Below are 20,217 nucleotides of genomic sequence, written 5' to 3' on the forward strand. Positions count from 1 at the left end.
GACACCAACGCCTTTTTAAAAAAAAACCCTAAAAATAGGCAAAGTGAAGATAACCGATTATGAGATGCACACCTTCAGGACTCAGAAATCCATGTTGGATTTTTTGTGAGATTATGTCTTTTAGTATTTTGACAAAGTGAAAGAAGAAAGTTATTCTAACAATTTATAATGTATGAAAAAAGTGATGTGTAATAGTATTTGGATGGAAAATTGTGAATTTTCCAGTTTGGGAGCATTAAAGTATATCTAATCTAATAATCTAATCTAATCTAAAAGCAAAAGTAGATTAAACAATAATTAAATAAAAACAAAAAACAAACAAACAATATTATGTCTGCTGCAGAACGTAACTTTAATAAAAAATAACTTATTATATGTTCTTAAAAAAGTCTCATCTGGTGAACCAATCAGAGCAGGGAGGAGTGGCTTTGGGCTCCATTAGACACTCCCCCTGGATCTAATTGGTGCTTTACATTCTGGGAGTCATCTTGATATCTTGTAATTTTAGGGTTTTTATTTAATTTCGTGCCAACAGTTGTGCCAAACATCATGTGATTGACAAGTTGTGGAGAATTTTAATATCTGGTAAAATTTCTCGCCTTGAAAGTGTAGTGTAATAATCCAGAAAAGCTCTCTGATAAGCAAACCTTGCTGTTCTAATTTGTTTTTAAACTGTAGAATTTTCAGGTGCAGCTGTCAGAGTAACAATCATTTCACCACAAACTTGAGATGAAAAAGGCTTTAAAAAACAAAAAAAAACGCTGACAGAGGAGTAGAGTTCATTTTATAACACTGACAGCTTCCATAATAAGCTCAAATTTACCAACCTTGTTAAAGCTATTTTCTGTTCTTGTTTCCATTTTTTTTTGGCTCCATAAACGTGATTTAAAAACCAGGTGGGCAGGAGTCTCTCCTGGCTGCGATGCTGCTGCCTGACATGTAATGGATTATGATGAATTCCCGGCTGGATTTTAATCCTGGCCCACTCAACAGCGGCGTGTGTGACTTTTTTTTAAAAAAACCTCAGGACAATCAGTTTGTTATTCCGTCATCGGAGTGTTACTAATGCAACTGGAGCAAATGAAGCTCACGTAAAACAACAATAAAGACGGTCTATTTGCCTACTTCCTGTTTTTGTTCCTGAACCAATCACAAATTAGACAAAAGTGAAATTTCCATCCCCAAAATGTCAAAGTATCGAAATTGAGGGAGTGAATATGTAGAATTTTACGCATAAACACCTTTTAATAATTTTTCAAGTAGGGCCCTGAAAGTTCTTGTAACCATGAAAATAAAAGAAAACAAACACAAATATCTCCAATTACAATAAAAGCCCCACTTGAATAATTATGTTGTTATTTCATGAGAAAATATTGAAAGTAATTGACATCTGCTCTGGAATAAAGCCCCCTCCCTGAAGGATGAATCCAGTCGTTTATGATGAGAATGAAGAAAAAAGAAAAGCACCAATGCTGTGATGATGTCATGAATTAAATTAGAAGACGATGCAAATGTTTGGTTTCCAACCAGACGTCTTAAAGCTGACCGTAACGGCTCACGTTTCCACACGGGACTTGTGCATCCGGAGGATTTTAAACAGAATCCTTTCCCTATTTATGATCTCATAAACGACTCCCGTTGGCCTTTAAATGAGAATTTCAATTATTAATGTGAAAACAGACTCGGATCAATTTATAGACTGAATTGAAGCAGAACTTTAACCTGAAGGAGACTTAAAGGTGAAGTATGAAACACTCTTCGATTTTGCCTCCTGGATTTTTATTTTCCTTCCTTGGCAGTTGTAAAATAAGAATTTTGTCTTCTTTAAAATTGCTTTATTTCTCATTTTAAAGTTGTTTATATCTTATTTCATCCACAACCTACATTCAGAACCACTGCAGCCCAGCTAATTAGACATTCTCACTGAATATTGTGAGCCCTGCTTTCTGCAGAGCCTTAACTTCTGTTGATCTTTTCATAATTTATGTCCGACTACAAATTCAGAAACTTCTTTCCGGTCTTATGTTATAACCCCCCCCCCCCCCTTTTTCGTGCACACGGCTAATTCTCTCATTGAGGTTGGAATAAATCTACTCCTCACGTGTGGGGGAGCGACTGAATCATCATGTCATTTTTTTTTTTTTTAAAGCACAAATCCAGGAAATCAAATTGAAAAATCACTTGGCACACTGAACAATCCCCCCCCACCCCCTCCTAATGCAGCACAAAGTGCGGCCCCCACGGTGTGTGCTTGATGTTCAGCCACCGGCGAGTCAGCTGCTGGCCTCTTTTTCTGTTTTTTGTTTTTTCCTCTTGCTTCATCTTCTTTTTTTAAACGGCCTACTTTTCCAACCAGGATGGAGGTCTTTGGAACCTGAGGATAAACACTCCTACATCTGTTGCCTCTCGCGGAGTGGCAGCTGAACGTTGCGTTTTTTGCCTTTTGTGAAGGCGGCTCGCGTCTGATGCAGACGCCGCTGGAACCCAGGTGGTTGTGACACGGCGCCGGTGACAGCTGCACTTCTGTTTTCAGCAAGTCTGTAAGGCTCCCTTCAGGCAGGTCTGTCTGGAAAACGTCACGTTAGTGGGAATCACCTCGCTTTGGTGTGCTGTAAATAACAGTTATAAATACAGCGGTACCTCTACTGACCAATGTCTCTACAAACGAAAGTTTCTACTTACGAAACGCCTCAACACGAAAATATTGCCTCTAGTTACGAAAGAAATTTCGAGTGATGAAAGGTAAAAATACAGTATGGGCTGATACTCCCAGCTCCCACAGGATCCTGAACGTAACATTCTCATAGCTGCTCTGCCATTGGCTATTACCTAGCATCTTGGCATCCCATTGGCTAACAGGGACCTTTGTGTGTAGCTACGTAGGTGTCAATGCAGCGTCCTCGTCATTTGGCCTTCGACCCATGAGGTTTTACATAAATATATTAACTTTTAGAGTATTCACTACGGACCCCAAGAAAGTGACGGAGAAAAGAGGAAAAGAAAAGACGAAGAAAAGAGTTTTTTTTCGTACAAACAAAGCAAGAGATCATAGAAAAGCCTGAAAAGGGGACGTGTTTGGTTGATCTCACCAAAGAATATGGCCGTAATATATCTACAATCACCAAGTTATTAAAACTAAAGGACGTTTAAGGAGTTTAAGGCATTGCGTGGGTGGTTGGAGAAGTTCAGGAGGAGGACTGGAGTTCACTCTGTTGTTCATGGTGGGGCAAGAGGGCATGAACCAAAGAGGGCAAAAAACAATGAGGACAGCTGTTAGAAGGTAAATGACCGTCATTATTATTCTTTACTTTATTCTTTGTTTTTTACATTATGCACAACTCTCATTTATTGTGTAATAATATAATTGTAACATGTATTTGTTACATGTTTTGATGCATTTTTATGCTTTATAAAACATTTATGTCTGAATTTTGGGGGGCTTGGAATGGATTAGGGCATTTGCATGGAAAATGTACGTAATTTTCTACTTACGAAATTTCTTCCAGAACCAATTCATTTCGTAAATAGAGGTACCTCTGTATTAAAACAATAGATGGATGGGGGGTGACGATGGAGAGTAAAAAGGATGCAGGGTCAAATCCCAGCCTGAGGCCTTCTAGAGAGGAATCTGATGTGAATAAGACAAATTCTACAGTTTTTCTGCAACAAAATGCTTCTGACAAAAGTTAAAACGTATTTCTTTTACTCCTTTAAATTTACACATGAGTTTATCTGTGCGAATTTCTCAAGAAAAGGAAACATTTTCAGCAAGATTTGCAGACAAATTGGACGATAGTTTTCAATTGGGAGCACACCAATTTTAACAACTCATCGTTTCCTGACTCCCACTCTCAGTTGTCACTCATTTGAAATCCATTCTAGGGCTTGAGGCTCAAAAATATTTGCAAAAAAAACAAACTCCTAAATATCTGTGTTAACACCGTACTTATGTTTTTTTCCGTCCTGGCTGATATAGGTCAGCCAGGACGGAAAAAAAGCATGTTGTCGCCGCTGTCACAGCGGGGAAACCAGACAACACACATGGCGAACACTTTATGAAAAATTAAATAGCAGCTCTAAAAATAGTGACAACTCCCTCCCAAGGCTGCCAGCTTATGTGTTGATGTGAATCGTCCGCAGTGTAATCTCATCAAACAGAATTTATATTCCTGCCTGGAATGATTACAGATACACATGCAACACATTAACCGCGCTGACTGTTGATTTGGGTGAAATGACCTTCGGTTATGTGGAAACCCGTCTTGGTGGCCCGGATATACGAGATGACTTCCGGCTCGACGCCGAGGCCGCGATGTGCCTCATCTGTGAAGTGAGGAAGAGGATGACTTGGGAATTCTGCTTGAGCAGTTTTCAATTACTTCCCTCCGTGGACTCACTAGTGTTGTGTGGGTGGGGGGGAATACACATTTAGAAACATTGAATACAAAAGAAGAAAATAATGAGGCGAAGTTTAATGAGTGCCACAAGGTTGTCTGAGTTTATGTGCATTACTAAAGCACATTATTACACTCTTTCATTAGACTAAAAAAAAAAAAAAGGACTTATTATGCTGGGGAATCTGGGATGAGAGGAAATGTGATGTAAAAAGTTGATATCACTCCAGGAGCGACGGAAAAGGGTTAGAAGAGCAGCTCAGACTTGAAAAATATGTCATTATATGCTGCTAAACCTCATCGTGGCTTCACAGAAAGAGACGGTTGCAACGTTCCCCCCATGTGCCAGCTCATGTAGAAACCTACGGGAAATGTATTGTTGGAGGTTCTCGTTCGAGTTCCAGATACATTTTTCCCATTACAAATAATGCAAATGGTCTTAATCCGTTCCAAGATGCTAGAAAACTACCTCTTTTCAACATTATATGTTATTTCATAATGTCATTTATATATCAAATCGTATAGTAAAGAAACACATCAAAGAAATGTAAAAGAAAGAAGCAAACACGAGAAAGAAAAGGTACGAGCTACCGTCGTGTTTTGGACAGAAGCTTACGTTACCGTAACTCGTAGCGTAGGCAATGGAACGCAAATTAAGTGAAAAATGATTGAATACAGTAAACTAAAATAAAAAGCACATTACCATCACGTTTTCTCTTGACTTTTCTTGCCTTTTCCTCGCGCTTGGCGGCGAGAAAAAGGCGTTTGTTTCGCATTATTCGACTTGCAAATTTTGTACGACTTCTAAGACCAAAAAAAAATTCTGAATTTTTTGGTCGAATTCCGATTTGTTCCATGTCTAAAGCGTTCGAAAACCAAGGTTTGCTTGCATACAATTTATTAAATATTTTCCCAAAAAGAAAACATTTTCTTTCACATTCCTGTGTGCGTCAACCTGTTGGCGGTGCAGACATCCCTCTCACATTTCCTACTTCCTGTTAAATTTTTGATCACGTTTGGAAAGAAATCACTGCGGTACCCCCCCCCCCTGCCCCAACCCAACCCCCATTATTTCCTCCATTTCTTCCTCCACACAGAAGTTTCACTCCACCGCTCAGCATTTATGACTTCCATTAATGGATTCCTTTGTTTCGGCATCAAATCAATCTGCCACTCTGACTGACACACAACATTTGTTTTGTGCTTTAAGTGTTGGAGAAGGAGCAAATGGGAAATTGCCCATCATCTTAGTGTGAAGTCTTAGGGAATCTACTCATTCTGAGTCGCTCTCTTCTACTCGTGTTGATACCGCTGCTCCTAATTCACCCGTATCAAATGAAGCAGCGCTGCATTATAGCGCCGGCTTGGATGACTGCCATCACATAAGCAGTGAAATGAATATATTCCTCTGTGGAGGTTGGAAATGTAATCAATTGAAAACAGGTCGGGAGTATATTATTGAATGCTTGCCAGAGCCGGCCCATTAATAATGACCCAATTCAAAACTCAGACCTGGTGTACTGTTTATTTATGCATGCTGTGTATTTGTGGAAAGTTAACACATTGTTTCGCTCATAAGAAGCCGACTGCTTTAATTCAGACCAACGTTCCATCAGCAGAACCTGGAGATTGATAGTTCTAGCACATGTGATGTCATACAGAAAAATAACATCAAACACAAGTTATGACATTAACCTTGTTAAAAAATGTTTTTGTCAGTGTTAAAATGGGCTTAACTACTGCATTGTGGGAAATGTAGTTTTGGTCAAAGCACACTTTTGATCTTTTTTCAGACAGTCTGACCTTTAATGCTCTCGCGGGCCACATAAAATGATGCGGTGGGCCACATTTGGCCCCCCGGGCCTTGAGTTGAACACATGTGCTTTAAAGCCTGAACCATCAACTAACTGACAGAAAAATCTAATTTGTGGACAATTTGGAACCGTCTGACAAATTTGTCAAAAACAATTGTGAACACAAACTTGTATATATTTGAGCTTGAATTTGTTTTTGTTTTTTTGTGCTAAATATAGAATTTTTTTTATATGCAAAATGCTGATACATGCATCTGATTTAATATAAAATAAAAATAAAATAAAAATAAAAATTCCTGAAGGAGTCATATTTGATACACTTGTCTTCAAATTGTTAAATGGAAATTTAATCATAATTTAAAAACAAACTCTAATTTCCAATGAATGGGAATTTTGGGTGCAAGGAATTTTTAAAAAATTTTAGATTTATATTAAATTTTCTGTTCTCCATCGATGGTGGGATGGAGACATTCACCAACAGATGCTTCTAATTATAGCTGTATGTACATCCCGTCTAGCTGAAGGCTGCTAACGCCGAGCAAAGGGCCGATTCCACTTATCGGATACACAAGAACAACAAACCCATTAAAAACTACGACGTGAACAATGAGCCTCAGGAGCCCGGAGGTGACGATTTCAGTAATATGATTTGGAAAACAACCTGTGACACAGCAAAAAAAAAAAAAAAAAGACCCGTTTCCTTCATCCGACAGGACCGATCGCTGCTCCACGGGTTCCGACGGTTCACTTCAACTCGATGGCAGAAGGGGTAATTTAGTGAAAACCCCCCAACAGCGGTAACAAGCACGAGGTTTGTGGCGCATTTATCCTGACAATCACTGATTGAGTCATTTGTTAGTTGAGATTGGATTTCTTTTTTCATGATTCCAAAGTACTGTCGTAATTAATTACTCTCTAATCTGTCGGTCAATCAATCACCTACTGAGCTCACGCGTGCAGATTTGCGTCACGGCGTCATCAATACCCCCCCCCCCCGGTGGCGGCCAACGCTGTCCGAAACTCATTTGATCTGTGATCTCGGCTGAGAGAAGCGGTGACCTCGAATGTATTCTCAAGTGGTGTCGCCGTTGGTGCGACTGTCGCCAAGACAACAGGATGGTTTTCAGTTTCCCTCCAACACACAGGAACGGGGGTGTTCACAGTGTGATTTAATGGCAGAAGTTGTTCCGACCCGACCACATCAGTCAGCCCTCGTCTCTTTCTGTCACGAAAACTGAGAGTATCCCTCATTTCTACCCATCTTGTTTCCGTGCATCAACATCTCCTGTCTTTCCAGAACTTTTCCCACACAATCAAGCTCATCCTGTCACATTGCTGCTCATCAACCTCCACATTACATACGCTGAGTTCAACCGGGGCGAACCCCAACAGACCGGTCCGACTGTCCAACGGTCCTGTTTTCATTTATTGGGTTTTGATATTTCGCCTGATTTCTGGATCCCGTCTTCTTCTGGTTCCGACTGATAATAATGATTATTGTGTTTTTGTGATCTCCACATCAGACTCCTGACGCAGACTGAGTTTTCAAAATAAAAGACAAAATCATGACATTGGCTGGACATTAACAGGCATGCAAAACTGGTTTAACCCCATAAAACCAAACGTATCATACTTGATTCACTCAACTTTTCAGGGATTTGAAACTTTTACATCACAAATTTGACATTTTGTTCCCAAAAAAACCCGGATGGAATCAATCACACATATACATCTGCATTTTCAATGCAAATTTTTTTTTTTTTTAAATCCAGATTTAGCTATAATTTTACAAATTAAAGCTCACATGTACACATTCTTGTAAAAAAAAACTTTTTTGGCACATTTGACTTTATTTTGCAAAACAATATTTTTTTTTCTGGTAATTATTTCACTGGTTGGACAAAGATTACCTGGTAACAAGCTCGTCGTCTCTCATTAGATGTGGTTCCAGTTTGGCTTTCTTTGGACATTTAGAGCAAAACTTGAAAAATAATTGTGACACAGCTAGCATCCATATGCTAGTTAGCAGCGGAACCAGACATGATCAAACTACTAGTCGGTTACATGCATGAGTTACCTTCACAGATGAATTAAAGACAGAATCCCATTTGCAACCAGCTCATCATTGGTCGGATCAATAGCTGGCCTCATCAGTGATGAATGATCCTTAATAATTTACAACTGGAGGGAAAAAAACCCATCTGTTTTCCTAAACATGTCATCAGGCCAAATCAAAATCTGAATACAAATAATTTAATACCTTTGTCTTCCGTTGTTCAGTTACGGCTCAAAATTGCTTCAACTACAAAGTAAGCGGAGCAGAAATGTCATTAAATGCAGATAAATGTCAAACTGTGTGTCTCCAAATGTGTGTGTGTGTGTGTGTGTGCGTGCGTGTGTGTGTGTGTGTGGGTGTGTGTGTGCACGTGTGTGTGTGTGTGTGTGTGTGTGTGCATGTGTGTGTGTGTGCCAGGTACATTCTTTTGAACAAATGTGAACCGAACGGGTTTTGTCTCATTTGCCACCAGCATTTCATTTCATTCCTCACTTTATTATGCTCCACCTTTGCATTGTTGTTTCATGCGTTCATTGTTTCCTCTTGAATTCCAGACAACGTTGATTCTCCCCATGAATACCTAATGAGAACAAATGTTAATCAACTCCCCCTCAACAGGAATCAAAGATGTCACAGCAAAGACACAAACCTCCTGCAAGGATTTCTACATTTTAAAAGAAACAACGCAGCTTCTATTCAGATTGCAAAGTGTGCATGTGTGTGTGTGTGTGTGTGTGTGTGTGTGTGTGTGTGTGTGTGTGTGTGTGTGTGTTTGTGTGCTTGTATGTGTGGGATACACAACCCTAACACTGTTCATATTAAATCTGACTTCACAAGAAAGTCATTTTAAAAGTTACATAGCGCCTTATTTCCCGCACTCTCTGCTTATGTTGAATATGCTGATGCAATCTTCTCCCTGGAATTTCAAATAACGCCGAGGAGGAAAATGTATTCACACACCTCCATCAAACTGCAGATGCATAAAAGTGGAATCTGCTTCCAAGAAGTGCTAAAATTTCCTTCATTACTGCTTGAATGGCACTAATGGCGATTGAAAAAAAAAAAAAAAAAAAGCAACAACGACGACAAAAATACGAAAAATATCTCCTGTTAATTTTGAAGCTTTATAAATGAGGAGCACCCGAGCTGAGGTTTGTTTCCATATGAGGTGGTGGATTTAATAGATGGCTTCTGGTGGGACTCATGGGAGGGATGGGATGATGCAGAGTTGTCTGGATGCTTGGGAGACCATGCATCCTGCTGCACCAGGTAGGAAGCTAATGACTGCTGCACGCTAGCAGAAGGATTTTCTCCAGTAATTGCAGCAGGGAGTGGGTGTCCGCATCAACGCTGAGGAAATGTTGCATGGAAAAAAAAACCCAAAACAATATTTCCATTGTGCTTAAGATGCTGTCCTTCAGCAGCACAGTTCTCCCGGGACGGACTTTTAATTTATGATATAGCGGCATTTTATTTATGAGCTGTGAAGTCGTTTGAATAGTCCTGGATGATTTGTATGTCTCTGGTGTTGTGTGAAAACAGAATTGATTTATTTTTTATTTTTTGGTGGTGGGGGGGTTGTGAATTAATGGAGTGGACTAATTCGCTTTAGGCATAGTTGGCTGCCCCATTGCTAGCTGTCCCCAAAAGATAGATTGCCCAGGAGAGCCAGGTACAAAAAAAATAAGTTTGCTGCTTAACATGAACAGATAAGAATGCAAAATACAAGTGAGCGCATGCATGACGAGCACGTCGGAAGTGTTTGGGTAGTTATTTTATGATCTGGGAGAAGGTGATAGAGGAAGGTTGGAGGGACAATGAAAAGCCACTCGGGTCCTTTGGTTGACAATAGATAACATGCTCACAAAAACCTGGTGGCTGGTGTTATCGAGATTTCCAGCAGGACTGGCGTATTTTTCATCCACTGGTGTGTTGTGATGTCATTATGGGTGTAATATACACAGCAAGAACACAAATAAAGGGAACATAACAAAGGAAAGCATTAGCTTCAGCAGCTACCAGGAGGCTAAGAAACCACAGAGACGTGAAACACCTGGATAATAACTATTGATGCGAGTGGATTCTCTGCATGAGCTTTACGGTACTAAAGCCTATCTGATTATATATATGTCTCATGTTTGGCTGCTTTTCCAGCATATTTACTACCAGACAGAAAAGATCTTTATAGAACACGATGTTCCCAGTCTTTTGCATGTTTCTTAATGTTGATGGAATTTACAGAACAATTAAGACACAGCAACACAAGAGAAACACAAACTGATGAAGTCCAGCTCCCAGAAGTGTTTCTTTTTCCAATTTTTCCAATACAGAAAAAAGTACAAGAAAAACTTTATGATAAAGCAGATCACGATTTTCGTCAGGAGCCAGAATCTGATGTTTTGTACGCCTACCTGTCTGATCTGCTGATGGGTGATGAAACAGCGGCGTCTTACCTGCAGGAATCCATTCTGATGCTGAGGAGGTTCCAGAATTCACTGAGACTTTTGCCGGCAAACGCTCGCCTCTCTACATCCCATCATGCCCTCATCACGCAGAGTAATCATGAACTGAGCTCAAGTGGTTTTATTTACCAGTTTTCTGGATGTGGTTTCCTCAATGTGTTCAGATTCTGCACACGAATCAGTGGAGGTCGTACATCTTTTGGTGGCCTGAGAGGAATTTCAATGACTGGAAACAAACAAAGGAGGACCTAACACTCCTACATGTGACTGAGCTGAATCACAGGATGTAGACCTCCATGCTCAAGTCAAGATGCTCTTTACATTCAAGTGCAGCCGGACTCATACATGGAGCAGAGATGGAGGGGTTAATAGTGCTGTTGTGGTGAAAGAGCCTCACTATAAGTACATATCTGTCCTTGTGATGCACTGATGCACTAGTGTGTGAGTTAACATGTGTTTTCATCCACTTTCTAGGAGATGAGGTGATTATAATCAACTCATCTACAGCTGCTTATCCACTCTTAACTGCTAGAGCCTATTTAGAGGCAGGGTACACCCTGGATGAGACGCCATGTTAAAGCCAATAATGTAATAATGGCTGATAACGTGATACATTTGCCCTTTTTTGAAGTGTAATTGACCAATAACATAATAAATGTCCTGAACCGATAATGTAATAATATATTACCAGCCGTCACCCCTAATTCTTACGTTATTAACCAAAAGTTACATGATTGGTTGAGGACTTTTAATACTTTATTACTTTATTACTTACTTTATTGTTACATTTCAAAAATGGGTAAATTTATTATGTTATCGGTTCTTCTTTTGTTATCAGCTTCTTGACTCCAGCTCATCACAAAAAACCACTTAACCATGTGAGTCCATGTTTAGCCAGTAATACTCATGGAAGCACATGACCGAGTCATTGGTGTTATTATTCTTGGTATTATACCAAGTATAAACCCAAGATAAATACCAAACTCATGGGATATTCCAGATATTCTCATTTACGATGCCAGGCCCTTCATTTTCTTCCACTCCTGACTAAATGTTTACTGCTCTGGCTGGTGTTTTCATCCACGTTGAGCGTAAACGTTGCAAACGTCGTCATCGGCATCTCCTTGTGGGCTTCACCATTTCACCCGCGGCGGTAGGTTCACCTCCAGGACCTCTGGAGAAGCATCCATTTTTATCCGTAGAGCAACTGGAGAGTCGTGGGCGGTGGTACATTTTGCAAAGCACCGACTGAAAACATGTTTGTGCGCGGCAGCCGCCGTCGGCGTGTTCAACAGATGTGTTGCACGAGGCGCTTTGAGCGCAGACAAAAGGTAACAGATGTACAGCCTTCCACTCTGTAAAACACAACGCCTGCAAAACAGTAGGCAATGTGCATTTGTGTGTGTGTGTGTGTGTGTGTGTGTGTGCGTGTGTGTGTGTGTGTGTGTGTGTGTGTGTGTGTGTGCATGTGTCAGGTGATTGTCACAGTGGATGGAGCTGAGATGATTAATTCAAGTTTACATTTGCATATTTTAAGCCGTGCACATGTGCCACCGGTGAAATCTGCCCTCTTTCAGATGCATTGTGGGGGAAAAAAATAAGACAAAGGAATGTAAAGTGCGTCTACCTGTGCTCCTGACTGAGAAACATCCATATTCATTTCCATGTCCCCGCTTTAGCTGCTGGCGGTGCCGCGCTCACAGTTCATTTATGACTGACGAGTAACGACACACACGTCGCCGTGACGGCGTGCAAAACGCCCCCCGGCCTCCAACACAGAAGAAGGATACACCCGCTGCCACCGGCGCGTCTGTGTTGGTATTTTTCTTTACGTTATTTGTTTGCAAATGTCTCTTACATGTAATTCCTTTCCATCTGACATTTAGCCGCTCACGTGAACTTCATAATCTGCGTAAAAAAGCCGCAAACGAAACACCTGCTAAGAGATCTAACATTAAAGAGGCAGGATAGGGGGGGGGGGGGCGCTGGGGTTATTAAACACCCAAATAAGAGTGGGAAATAACTTCTAGGGTTTAAATTGTTTAAAAGAATGAAAGAAATGGAGGTCCGGTTACAGATTTTATTTTATTTCGGCTCTTTGTGGAGATCATCAGGCCACTGCTGCTTTTTATATAATTTGCACTGATGTCAAAAATAATGTGTAAAAATATCTTAAACCCACCTCTTGTTTCTGGATCTGCCTCATTCGTCCTCCTCAGTTTGTAGACGTGGAGGAAAACACAACCTCTTTGCCAGAAATAATAATTTTACTCAATGCAAACTCATATTTTTGATTAATATCCCTTGACATTTGGTGATGCATTTGGGTTTTTTTTATTCAAAGCCCACATGTCATTGTTAAAGCAACACTGAAGCCAAACAGGAGAGTAATTACTGGCTGGGATCAATGGGAGCCGTATGCAGACTTTTTTTTTCTTTTTAAATCGATTTTAATCTGCAGTCGGTAAAGCCAGGCTTTTCGGTTTTCGGAACAATCGCATCTGATGGTTCACCGGTGACGGGGATTAGGTTTCTCACCACCGTCAGGAGAAGGAACACTCATCAGACGACTGGAAATCACAGATTCACTCTCACGTTGAGTTTTAAATCTGATCTGCAATTGATTTTCGCAGCGTTTCTTTCTTCCTGCAAACAAGATATTTTTTGATATCTTATTTGTAAGATCCTGTTTGATCAGACATCAATCAATCATAATAAAAAGAACAAAATATATATAAATGTCCTGTCGTTGGTCTGACAGGTTATTGTTTGATATTAGAGAATCAATTCTAATCGGTGATCAATCAATGAATCAATCAATCTAGGTATTTTTCCTACACATTCATCTTTTCTATGCTACATTTTCAGTGCAAACTGCTGACGGCTTCAGACACAACCACTATTTTTGTGCAGTTTTCTGCAGAAAAAAAACAAGTTTGGAGAAATTCCAGAGGTGATGGAGAGGATTTTATCTACTATCTGTCACCCTCTGCCTCACCTCTCTCCGAGTCAGGTCCTCCTCCTCCTCCTCGTCTTCCTCTCTTTCTCTGCCTGTTTCCCTCTGATTACTGGAGTGTGATCAGGTGTTCAGCCGTCACACAGCAATCATGTCCAATATTCTCTGATTTAAGTGGGGGGGGGTCTTGATGAACGTCTGTTTGAAACATCTTAACATCAACTTTACGGTTTTTAAGCTGGAGCTTCCAGCTGAAGTCCAGCTCAGCAGCAGCAGAAAATAATCATTTAGTTTCTTTGCCTTTACAAGTCATGAAGCGTTGACATCACTTTTATTATTTCCACAGGAAAAATTCAATTTGAGGACGAGTGAAATGAGAAAGAAAAGCAGACGAAATGAGATTTCCATCCTTTTTAAATACATTTCCCTTCACTGTGTTTCACCTCTGACTGAATTTTGGAAATTAGATTGGTGGGCAATCATCACACGGACACGTCCGAGACCCCCCCCACCCCCCATTGTCTCCTGACCTTGAAGAGGATGGGTTAGGTGAGCTCTCGGAAATAGCTTTTGTAGAGCGACATCAAAGTCGCCGCCCTGGACAAGCGGTGGTCTGATCCCCTCTTGTTATCCGGGGGGGGGGGGGGGGGGGGGCAGATAGTGACTCCCTGACAACATTGGGACTCAATTGCCTCTGCTTATTATCCTTTGGCATAGAAACATCTCACGTCTGCCGGCTGACCTCTATTCCATCATTTAACCACTGATGATAAGATGGGTTGGTTGGTTGGGGTCGGGGGTGGGGGGGGTGGTGAGTTATTCATGTCTGGGCCAATCGAAGATGAACACGCTGCGTGTCGCAGTTCATCGGATCAATGCTGTTGACAGGTCGCTTGTTCGATGATTCCTCTGGTGATTGTTGCCTGAGCAAATCTAGCAGCTCATTCGTTTGGTTTTGGGGTTTTTTTTCGGGGGGTAGACAATATATATAGAGGCATAAGATTTATTTTTTGTGTTGCTATGATGTATCTTGTTTAGATATTGACTGTTTGCACCAATAAATATTCAATATCACTTCCTGGAAGTTCAGTAAAGGTCAGCGGTGTTGGGTTCGGTGAAACTATCAGATATCTGCAAGCTAAACCAATCAATGCGCCGCCCGGTGATCGAAGCTTCTCACCATGAGGAGAAGAGCGTCCAGAGCAAAGATTCTTCAAATCCAATGGACTCATGGACATGTCAGAGTGGAGAAGTCTTTTTAAAACCCGATTAATGATAATAAAGGAATGCGTTGGCTGAGTTCTCTTCACGTCACGTTGAGACGTTTAGACGTTTCGGTAGCGCTTCATGCCCGCGTGGACTCCGAATCTGTGATCTGCTATCAGTGAGGGTGGCGAAACATCTTCACACGCCATCTGCTCAACTACATGCTCAATAAAACGCAAACTGAACACACAATTTTGTTCAGAGTCCATAAACAAAGTTTCTTTCTCTGTTTTTTATTTTTTATTTTTACGAGCGACTGTCTTATTTAGTTCTGTAATGAGGAAAAGAACTCATTAACTCTGTGCTTCAAAATGGGAATAAAATGCAAATAAAATGACTTCATGTCATCTTCTATGTGTTGTTTCACACTCTGTGATCTGGGTCTGAGTTAAATTGCACATAGTTTTCTCCTAGTTTGCCTAAATATTATAACTGGAACTTTTCAAGCTATTTCCCAAAAGTTCCAGATGAAAATCAAAATGTAATTCCCACTGCCTTCCCAATCATTCCCTATTATTATACATTACAACTGACTAGTTAACCTACTTTTGTTTAAAATTTTTTAAAAATCTATGAGCGAAACAATTAATTCCCTTAAGAACAAGTTCAGGTGAGTTGGCCAGTCCCAGATTGCCTGTAGGTGTGAGTGGTTGTTTGTTTTTTGTGTTGCACCGCGGTGCACCGGCATCGCACCCGGAGTGTCCCCTACCTCTCGCTTGTAAGTCTGCTGGGATGGGTTCCAGAAACCTCCAGGACCCACGAAAGCAGAAGAAGCAGCAAAGACGATTTTAAATCTTGTTGGCAAGGTACACGCAATGGAAGGATATGAAGCTAATCCCACATTTTCAAGCAACACCTACATCAAAATCTGAATAGAGATGAGAATATTAATATATGTGGTGACATCAGATGGAGGTAGATGTTTTAGATTCCAAGCCGTTGCGTTTGGGGAGGAAACCTGCTCTGCCTGAGGTTCTCCAGGGCTTTATGACTCCACTTCCATGTTAAAAAAATAAAATAAAATAAAATAAAATAAAAAAACACAGAGGGGGAGTGAAGCAGGGATGGCCTGGAGTGAGAAAAATAACAACTGGAGCTGGAGTTTAAAATCTGTTTGTGTGAGCTGTCACATGCACGCGGATAAACAGCACTCACAGGCTGGACGCGTGTTATTACATCAAACGTCAGCGCTGTCAGCGAAAAAGGCTATTGGCTATTTGTGGCCAAAACATGGAGCAGCAAAAAACAGCCCAGCTGTCAAACGTGTCCAAATAAAACCAGACGCGTTGCGTCAGAGCACAGCTTGCTTGTGGGATGCAACTTTGAGTGAGCAGGAACACTCTTACTTAAAAAAAAACAACATACAACTGCGCCGGTGGAAGTGAAGCCTCTCCACTCCCACTCTGCTGCAACACTCCTGCAAAAAAGAAAGGAAAAGAAGCCTTGTTTGTGTGATTTCTCAAGTCAAATGCATGGAAACAGAACTAACCAGCAGTTGTCAGTTTCATCCAGAGGACGCGTCGTCGTCCTGGCGACCACCTCCACTCCCAACCGCTAGTCTTCTCGGAGGGGTTTAGGCCGCAAAGGGACTGGACATCATGACATTCCTTCATGTTAGCTGAGATCGACTAGAGATATCTGAAGCAGGAAAGGAACAGAAGAAGAAGAGGAGATGATGAAGCTGAGGTACAACGTCGGCGTCACATGATGAAGAGAAAGAGTCTAACTAAATACACCAGGATGGCTAATTTTAGAACAATTTCAGTGAAAACAAAACAAGAACAGTGGCATACAAAACCCATAAAGATGAGGAGACAAATTAGACAAACCCCGTCTCAACCAAGGCCTCAGTCCCTCTACCACAACCAATTAGCCCGTTGTGTCCTCATTGTTTTTTGCCCTCCTTGGTTCATGCCCTCTTGCCCCACCATGAACAACAGAGTGAATTCCAGTCCTCCTCCTGAACTTCTCCAACCACCCACGTGACGCCTTAAACTCCTTAAACGTCCTTTAGTTTAACAACGTGGTGATTGTAGATGCATTACGGCCATATTCTTTGGTGAGATCAACCAAACGCATCTCTCACAGAATGACGAGGACGCTGCATAGACACCTATCTAGCTCCACACAGAGGTCCCACTTAGCCAATGGGATGCCAGGATGCTAGGTAATAGCCAATGGCAGCACAGCTATAAGAATGTTGCGTTCAGGAACCTGTGGGAGCTGCAAGTATCAGCCCATACTGTGTTTTTACCTTTCGTAACTAGAGGCAATATTTTCCTGTTGAGGCGTTTCGTAAGTAGAGACATTCGTAAGTAGAGGTTCCACTGTATAATGGAACCAGTACTTGTTGCAGGGCAGAAGAGCTGGTTTCTAATGAGTTGCCAAGGAGGGGAGGGAGGAGGGAAGGCCTTCATTGATCCATCGCCATGGCCACATCCGAGCAGCGTTTCCAGGAAGGTCAATCATGTCAGCTCTCGTAGAAACACCGTCGTTAGTATGCAGGATACGGCGAGCAGTGCACAGACGTACGCTGCGCTTCAGAGAGGGAATCCCCTGTGTTTCATATTTAAATAGAGAAAACAGCACAGAGGCTAATAAAACAGCTGATATTCATTTATTGGTGTATTTAAAGGTCGTCCCAGAATCACCAACACAGGCAAACAGAAAATGACTCTAAATTTACTGGCTTGTTTCTAACGTTGATGCTATGATGGTGATAATAACCTCAAATTAACTGAAAGCTTCAATTATTTATAAAAAATAAAATGTTCTTTTTGCTAAAACTACTTGACATATCCAACAAAACCAACACCTCCAGCACCGAACTAACACATATGTCCGTCGGGGAGCTGACGCCGAAGCACCTGGCATCAGAAACATCATATTAGACTCTAATCACGCATATTATGGATAATTAATAATAGTGAAGTATTTACAATGTTACAGTATAAATGGCTCAAGATCATAGCCTGTAATTAAATGTGTGTGAAATGGATTCACGCAGCTAAATAATCCATTTCCCAGATGGTGAATTTTTCTCACCTCCCATAATGCAGCAGTCATGAAATAATAGTTAAAAACAGTGATAATAATAGCTTCGAGATGCTGCACTACATTTGTAACCCCCTTCTGTCGGTTGACAAACACCTCCCTCACAAAGAGAGAAAACCTTGCGGGCATTACATCGCCCGGAATAAGGTAAAACCGAACCAGCAGAGGCCACGGAAAGTTCAGCCAAGGAAAAGTTCAGCGTTTGCAGCTTAAAGCCCCGTTCAGAGATCGGAGAGTCGGCGTACGATCAAAATCCTTCAGGGAGGCGCCGAGGCTCCAACTCCAAACGCAATCAGACGAGGAAAAGAACAAAGAGGATTGATCGCGCTCTACCTGTTCAGCCCATGTAAAGTATCGACGGCGCTCTGTGCTGCGGGATAATCCAGTCAAAGGGGATGGAAAATGTAATTTTTGCTCCATTGAGTTTCGGTAAACAGTCCAGAAAAATAATCTGTTCCCCAGATGGCGAAACAGAACCGAGATGTCCTCCTACTTCTCTGCTGCTCAGCTCGATTTTACAAAGTTGATTTTCAGGGAACAGGTGCTCAGATGTTTAATATCATTCTGTTTTATTTTGTTTTTTTTGTGTGTGTGTTTTCATCAATCTGGTTAAAACAGCTGGTCTTACAGGATTACTGGTTGACTAATGTGTGTGATTTTACTTTCCAATTTAATGTATTTGTGTGTGTGTTTGAGTTGCTGTCTGTCTCGGAATGCATTTAGCTTCAACCGTGTTCACCAGAATTCCCACTTGGTCTACAATAAATATGTTTAATCGTCTGTTCGACTCAAAAGTAGCACTTTGACATTTTTAAATGTTTTGCAAATAAAACAAAATAATGGACAAAATGTCCATTTTTGCACGAATGTTTCCTTTAATTCCACATGCAACATCCAATAAATGTAAAATCTTATCCTTAAGTCCACGTTCATGACAGTACTATTCACACGCAGCGTTCTAATGCGGCTGTTATTTCTAATACCATATATAGATGTAAATAAATGGATGCAGAACCAAGGATTAGAATGAGAGATAATCTACGACACACTTTCAAGAGGAGCTTTACTAATAATCCTGAACTCTAAAGGCCCATCCAGGTCCTTAATGCCGGTCTATGTTTTGTGGCCTGGATATTTACATATAATTAAAAAAAAACCCAACAATACAAATATATGACATTAATCCCAGCGCCTGAGGTAAGACGCTGGCTGTAAATAGCTGTCGGCTTGACTCTGGATTTTCTTCGGGAGAGCCTAATGCTGACAAATGACGCTGTCTCGTCAAGGTGGTTTATTTATGGTGGGTGTCCGGCATCTATTGTGGGCGCAGCTCAGTGACCCACCTCCACCATCTAGCATCTTCTACTCATTCTGTCACCGCCTGGCAGGACTCCATCGGTGTTCAATAACACACCAATGACTTCTCAGGACCTGAACTTTCCTTTGAAAAGAATTGGGAACATTCAGTTTTCTTCTACTGAGCTTTTTGCCACCACATTAATAAAAGACAGAATACCAAATGCATGCAAATGGAATAATCTCCCCAAACTTAATCCCTGCTTTCACCTCAACCAGACTGTCAGGATGACTCCACATTAAATTCTCTTCACCCTGGTGGCATTTATTAAAGCAGAGGCACACGATCGCTGCTTCAAAATGAGAAAACATTGAAATTCAGACATTCATCTCCAGTTGAGCTTATTCTCACACTCCTCTGCTCTTTAATTGATTTCACACTATCTGATTGGGAAATGATGTGCTGCATTATTAACCAAGACTGGGTGGGGGGTAGGGTGTTGTGATGAGATGAACAGTGTCTGTCTGTCCCCCCCCCCACCACCACCAAAATCAAGTCACGATTAGCTCTTTTTCCAGATTAATCTCAGTTGAATCTAAAAATCTCTCCTTTGATTGCAGTTCTATCCTGATCACCTGTCGCAAGGTGAAGAGTTCAATTCCTAATCAATGATTGGTGCGTTCCCTTCCCGGCCAATCAGGCTGTTTCTGTTTGATCTGGGGTAAGGATTAGGGTTAGGGTTGGAATTTGGGCTAAGGTTAGGCCTTGAGCTGGAATGAGGATTACAGTTGGAGATTGGGTTGTTGTCCATCCACTACATTGTGTATTTGAGATGCCAGTGGTTGGGGTTATAATTGTATTCAGGGTTATGGTTAGAACTAGGGTTAGGGTGAGAGCTTTTTATCGGTCGTTCAGTCT

This window comes from Antennarius striatus, chromosome 4, assembly GCF_040054535.1.
Source record: "Antennarius striatus isolate MH-2024 chromosome 4, ASM4005453v1, whole genome shotgun sequence".
Taxonomy (NCBI): Eukaryota; Metazoa; Chordata; class Actinopteri; order Lophiiformes; family Antennariidae; genus Antennarius; species Antennarius striatus.